Genomic DNA, 6,611 nt, shown 5'->3' on the forward strand with positions numbered 1-6,611 from the left:
AAGGACACCATTCAGGCTTCACTCCGTGGGACGTGACTAGAAAAGCAGTTAATGAAAGCAATGCAGTCTTACATTCTGTATGGTTCCCCTCTGCCTTTTGATACAGCTTGCAAATGAACATCAAGGAGCCTGACAGCTTCCTGGTTATTTATTCTCTAATCTCTAGCTGGCTGGTCAATGCAAATGAGTTCATGTGGAGTAACAGCCCGGAGTATATTTCCTCCCTGATGGCAGATCAGACACGGCATCTTGGTTTCCAGTGTCCCACCTGTGCTGTGAATTGCCCTGACTCTTCATTTCTCATGCCATCCTTTTGTAGCATCTGTCTCCTTCTGGAAACACTTGCTTCGTTTGGCTCCTGTGACCCCATTCTCTCCTGGCGTGCTGCCTGCTTTCTAAATGTTCCCTCTGGATCCCTTTCTTCCCTTTATCCTCTCATTCTTGGTCCTTCTCATGCCACCTTTCTTCTTCCCTTTTCTTCTCTCAACACCAGAGGGATGATGCATCCACTCCCATGGCTTTGTAATGAATAAGCTGGTGATTTCCAACCAGCAGCTGGATGGCCCCTTGCAGATGTCCCAAGGCCACCTCAGACTCAGTGTTTTCCCATCCACCCTTGCTGCTCCACCTGTGTTCTCTGAATCGGTGAATGGCAACAGTGTTAATTTCGTTGTCCAAGTCAGAAACCTAGGCATCATCTCTGGATTCCCTCTTCTGTGTACCCTCCATATCAATCCCTGGGTTTTGTCCCTCTTTATTTCCTTAATATCTCTGGAATCTGCCCAGCTCTACTCACCTGTATCAACACTTTTTTCTTTTTTTCAAGTAGACTCCACACCGAGCGTGGAACCCAATGTGGGGCCTGAACTCACGACCCTGAGATCAAGACTCGGACACTTAACCAACTGAGCCACCCAGGTGCCCCATCAACTTCTTAAATTTAAGCCATCACTATCCTTCACCTGGATCATTGCAACAAAACCCCTAACAGATGTCCTTGCTCCAGGCCCCTCATACTTCCTACTCCTGCCCTTGCTTCATTACAGGCAGAGTGATAAAGTGGATAGTTGGCCACTTCTCTTTACTGCATGTGACCACTCAATGAATCCCCAGCGGCTCTAAGAAGAAAATCCAACTTCTACAGCAGAGGCACATGATAGGCCTGTGGGTTGAATCTGTCCCACCACGTGTTTTCGTACAGCTCACAAGCTGACAATTTTTGCATTTTTATTTTATTTTATTTAAATTCAATTAATTAACATATAATGTATTATTGGCTTCTGAGGTAGAAGTCAGTCATTCATCAGTCTTATATAATACCCAGTGCTCATTACATCACGTGCCCTCCTTAATGCCCATCACCCAGTTACCCCATCCCCCCACCCACCTCCCCTCCAGCAACCCTATTTGTTTCCTGACTAGGAGTTTCTTATGGTTTGTCTCCCTCTCTGATGTCATCTTGTTTTATTTTTTCCTCTCTTCCCCTATGATCCTGTTTTGTTTCTTAAATTCCACATATAAGTGAGATCATATGATCATTATCTTTTCCTGATTTTTACATTTTTCAATTGTTGAAAGAAATCAAAAGAATGTGACATGTGAAAAGAACATGAACTTTTTCAAAATATACAAAAAACTCTTAAAACTCAACAAATAGAAAACAAACAATTGAATTTAAAAATGGGCAGAAGATCTTAACAGACATACCTCACCAGAAAAGATATACAGATGGCAAATAAACATATAAAAAGATGTTTAACATCATATGCTATGAGGGAATTGTAAATGAAAACAGCAGTGAGACATCATACACACCTAAAAATACCCAACATCCCAAACACTGAAAACGTGAAATGCTAGTGAGGATGTGGAGCACTGCTAGGGGGAACACAAAACGGTGCAGGCACTTTGGAAGACAAATTGGTGGTTTCTTACAAAACTAGACATACTCTTACCATATGATTCAGCAATTGTGCTCCTTGGTATTTATCCAAATGAGCTGAAACATGTCCCCATAAAAACCTACACATGATGGGCGCCTGGGTGACTCAGTTGGTTAAGTGTTTGACTCTTGGTTTTTGGCTCAGGTCATGGACTGAGGGTCGTGAGATCTGCATCCCACTCCACACAGGGCCTGGACACTGCTTGGGATTCTTTCTCTCCTTCTCCCTCTGTCCTTGCCCCCCCCCCCAAAAAAAAACCCTGTACATGAATGTTTATAGCCAAGTCATAATTGTCAAGACTTGGCAGCAACCAAGATGTCCCTCAATAGGTGAATGGATAAATAAACTGTGGTCTATCTACACAGTGGAATGTATTTCTGTGCCAAAAAGAAATGAGCTATGAAGTCATGAAAAGATATCGAAGAACCTTAAATGCATAATATCAAGTGAAAGAAGCCCATCTGAAAAGGTTACATGCTGTAGTTTTCCAACTGTTTGATATTGTGGAAAAGGCAAAGCTTTGGAGACAGTAAAAAGATCAGGGGTTGCTAACAGCTCAGGGAAGGCAAGGAAGGATAAAAAGAATCTGGTGGACCATTAGGGCAGTGAAACTTTTCTATATGAAAGCATTCTATAGGACACTATAATAGCAGATACGTCTCATTATACATTTGTCAAAACCCATTGAATGTGCAACACCAAAAGTGGACCTTAATATAAACGATGGGCTTCAGTTGATAACCATGCATCAATATCGGCTCATCATTTGTAACAAATGTCCCATACTAATGGGCAATGTTCATAGGGGAATGTGTATGGTGGGTGGGGGTGAGGTGGTATCTGGAAATTCTCTGGATTTTCTGTTCAATTTTTTTTTGTAAACCTAAAACTGCTCAAAAACTAAAGACTGGATTTCAAAATTAAATCAATTTCAGTGTTCCTAACGTATTATTGGAACATGTGCACATCATTCACTTACATGTAATCTATGGCTGTTTTGTGCTACAAAAGCCACCTTGAGAAGTTACCAATGTGACCAGATGACTGGAAAAGCCTAGGTCAGTTACTACCTCGCCCCTTCTGGGAAAGAACATGCTGGCCCCTGGTCTAAGCCTTTCTGCGTTAGGCTATCACTTACCCTTCCATCTCCCTCCTCACCCTGCTGCCTCCCATCTTATCCTTCAGCCATCCAGAAAAATATTTTCTCTAAAAACCCATGCTCTCTCTTGCCCATCAGTTTCCTCTGCTGCCAAGACCAGGTGGGACTCAGGCAGAATTCCATGTGTCTAAGCCTCTTTTCGGGGCAGCCTTCTCTGACCTCCCGAGCCTGAGTTAGGTGCCCCTTCGGTGCTCCTCACCCTCTCTTTCTCACATTTCACCCCATCTTTGAAAAATGCTGTATTATTGCTGATTCCGTGACTGTGAGCTTTTGAGGGTGGGGCCATGGCTCATTCCTCTGTGTTCTTGGTGCCCTAGAGCCTGCTGTGTGGATGCCGAAGGAACATTTTGCAAGGCTTCTTAACCTGGCATCCATGCATGGATGGGCTTCGGAATCTGCGAAATCAGATGGTAAATGTCATACGTGTGTCTGTTTAGGCATATTTTCTGGGCAGAAAGCCCGTTGTGTTTATGAGCTTCTCCAAAGGGACCATGACCAAAAAAAATTTTTTTAATTAAAAAAATTAAGATTTCCTGGAAGAGGTATAGATACATGGTTAGTAAAATGGCAGTAGGGATACATTAACAAGATTTGTTGACTTTGTCCATTTGACAGAACGAAAGTTCCTGATCCTACTCAACACAGTCAAAAGGTCTTTACGGGTGAAGGACCCACTGTTGTTTTTTTTAAGCCTCATATCCATGACCTATTGATATAAAGTTAGCATTAGTTAAAAATAGCATAGGCATAGGAGATGGATGTCCAGAGGATGGATGGATGGATGGATGGATGTCCAGAGGAAGAAAATTTAGAAGAGATATATACAGATATCCAGGCTTGACTTGATTCATGCTTATGATGATTAATTTTACATGTCAAGTTGGCTAGTCCCTGTGCCCAGTTTTTGGTCAAACATGAGTCTGGTTGTTGTTGAGAAGGTATTTTTCAGATACGATTAACCTTTAAATTAGTAGACTTTGAGGAAAAGAGATTACCTTCCATGCTATGGGTGGGCCTCACCCAATCAGTTGAAGGCCTTAAGTGAGACGATGAGGTTCACTGAGGAAGGAGTTCAGCCTCCAGGCTGCCTTCACACTCAAGGCTGAAACATCAACTTTTCCCCAGGTTTCTATCCTGCTGGCATACCCTGAAGGCATTGGATTTGCCAGCCCCTAACAATTACCTGAGCCAATTCCTTAAATCTCTATACCTTACTTAATACAACTCTCTCACTGAAATTCATGAATTTAAATACACTGTTTTGGATGAAGCTGTTTTCGCCTGGAAAACTCTTTCATATCAGACCCAGGATTGCCGCTCTTCTGGTTTTGTGGTTCATATTTTCAACTAATGCTCAAGATAAACACCCCTCCCGAGTTCACATAAACATTTGCCAGTGAGAAAAGTAGGAAGACTTTTGGCATTTGAATGCTTGCTGGATTTGGGTTATGTTTGAAATCACAACCTTGGGTTCTGTCAGAAGCATAAATCCTCAGCACCCCTGTGTACTACAAATAGGTGGTGGTAGTCTGAAAAGTTCTCCTTGGAAATCTGAACGGACGTGGATCTGTCCTTTGCCAATGGAAACTAAGCATAAGAAATAGCGAGAAATGGGCTGCCGAAATATTCCTTCCTTTTACGTACGGGCTTTCTTAGTTTCTACTTCTGCTTACTAAATGCACCACTGATATTTATTTTGCTTTTAAAATTGTTTGCTATCATTTCACAAACATTGTAACGGCAATTAAGGGATTTTTTTTTTTTTAAAGAGAAAAATTTACCTGTAACTGCCCTAGAACCTGATTTTGTTGAGTTTTCCAGGGACACAGGCCAAAGGAAAGGCTGACAGACCTTGGAATCAAGGGCAGAAGGCCTCTGGAGAAGGGAAAGCCGCACAGAAACTACAACAGAGCAAGTGTTACTTCCGAAATGTAATTTACAAGTTGTTAGTCTCCCAGCCGCCCGGAGTCACTGAAAGAGCATTTGCACCATTTGGAAACCAACCACGGATGCTGTTCGTTTTTTCACAACAGCTGTCTCTGTGACCTCTCCCCAGGCTCAACTCTCTACTGCCTGTTTCTCTTTTTGTCTTTTAAAGGCCCAGCATATGAGGATTTGGCAGCTAGAACAAGGTTGAGCACCACTGACACAGGAAATGGTCCATGGCTGGACTGGTGCCTGAATGCCGCTGAATGGGGACACACACCCAGGCCTTAGCAAGGAAGCAGCTGTTGCTCAAAGCCCTCCTCGGCTCAATGTCACCAGCTTGCTTGTTTCCCTATTCGAAGTGTCTTGACTGCCTTAGGAAGGTAACACTAATGATGGGACACAGGATAGCTCAGGCTTCGCCTTGTAGTTTGGGTGGCTCTTTAGGAAGAGGGGGAAGTGGGAGGTACACTTGCACTTATTCATTGTATCCCACACTGTGCTGGGCACTTCCTTTGTATATGTTCTGCAAAGGAGAGTGAGTGGTTAAGATCCCTGCCTTAGCCGTGCAGTCTTGGCCATGCCACTGCACTTCTCTCTGCCTCATTTTCCTTCCGCAGCACTAGCAACAGTATCTGTACCACAGGGTTATTATGAGGATTACGGTAATTATGATGCGTGAAGCACTTAGAACCGCGTGGGGAATATGTGTGCCATTATTAGCTTTATTGGTTAATTTCAACACAGCCCTGCTTATTCTTTTAAGACTGGGGAAACTGAGGCTCAGGGAGATTAAGTCAGTTGCCAGAGATGGCAGAGCCTGCAACCAAACTCAGATTTATCTGCCTGCAGGGTTTTCTTCTCATAACATGACTGGGCCTGCTCAATGCTATCGAATTCCCTCTCCTGCCTGCCAGCTCAGGGTTCAGTTTATTAGCCCTTCTTTGTCCTGACAACGGTGAAATCCTATATGACTGAAGCTCTGTCTTTAATCCCTTGTTCCACCCATCCCTGGCAAAACGCCAGTGATCACCAAGTGGGGGCAGTGGGGGGGAAGAGACACTTTCCTTCTGCATTTCCCTCCTATAGGCCTGATCAGCCCTTTCTGATGGTGCCTATTCTGCCTCCGACTTTCTGAAAGCAGGAGTAACCATAACTGAGTAACAGACATACTCTGATGAGCAGGACCCTTATCAGCCTGGTGGATTTAGGGGAGCAGATGGCCACCTAAGGCAGTGCTGTCCCACAGAAATGCAACATATGCCATATATGTAATGAACATTTTTTCTAATAGCTATATTTAAAAGATAAAAAACATAACACACACGCCAAACACAAAAATAAATAAAAAGTAAAAAAGATGAAATTAATTTTAATAATATTTGAACCCAATATATCCAAAAGATTACCATTTCAACCTGGAATCCGTATAAAAATTATCGAGATATTTGTATATACTTTTTGTGTTAAGTGTTAAATCCACTGTATTTTCACATATAGTGCTACAGCTATATATCTTGTGAATACAACAGGTACCCCTCACAAGGATACGTGTTCTCCAAGGGCCTTCTTTATTCATTTAG

The sequence above is a fragment of the Mirounga angustirostris genome, unplaced genomic scaffold (genome assembly GCF_029215605.1).
Source record: "Mirounga angustirostris isolate CCGP_5_RB_7025 unplaced genomic scaffold, mMirAng1.0.hap1 SCAF_17, whole genome shotgun sequence".
Taxonomy (NCBI): Eukaryota; Metazoa; Chordata; class Mammalia; order Carnivora; family Phocidae; genus Mirounga; species Mirounga angustirostris.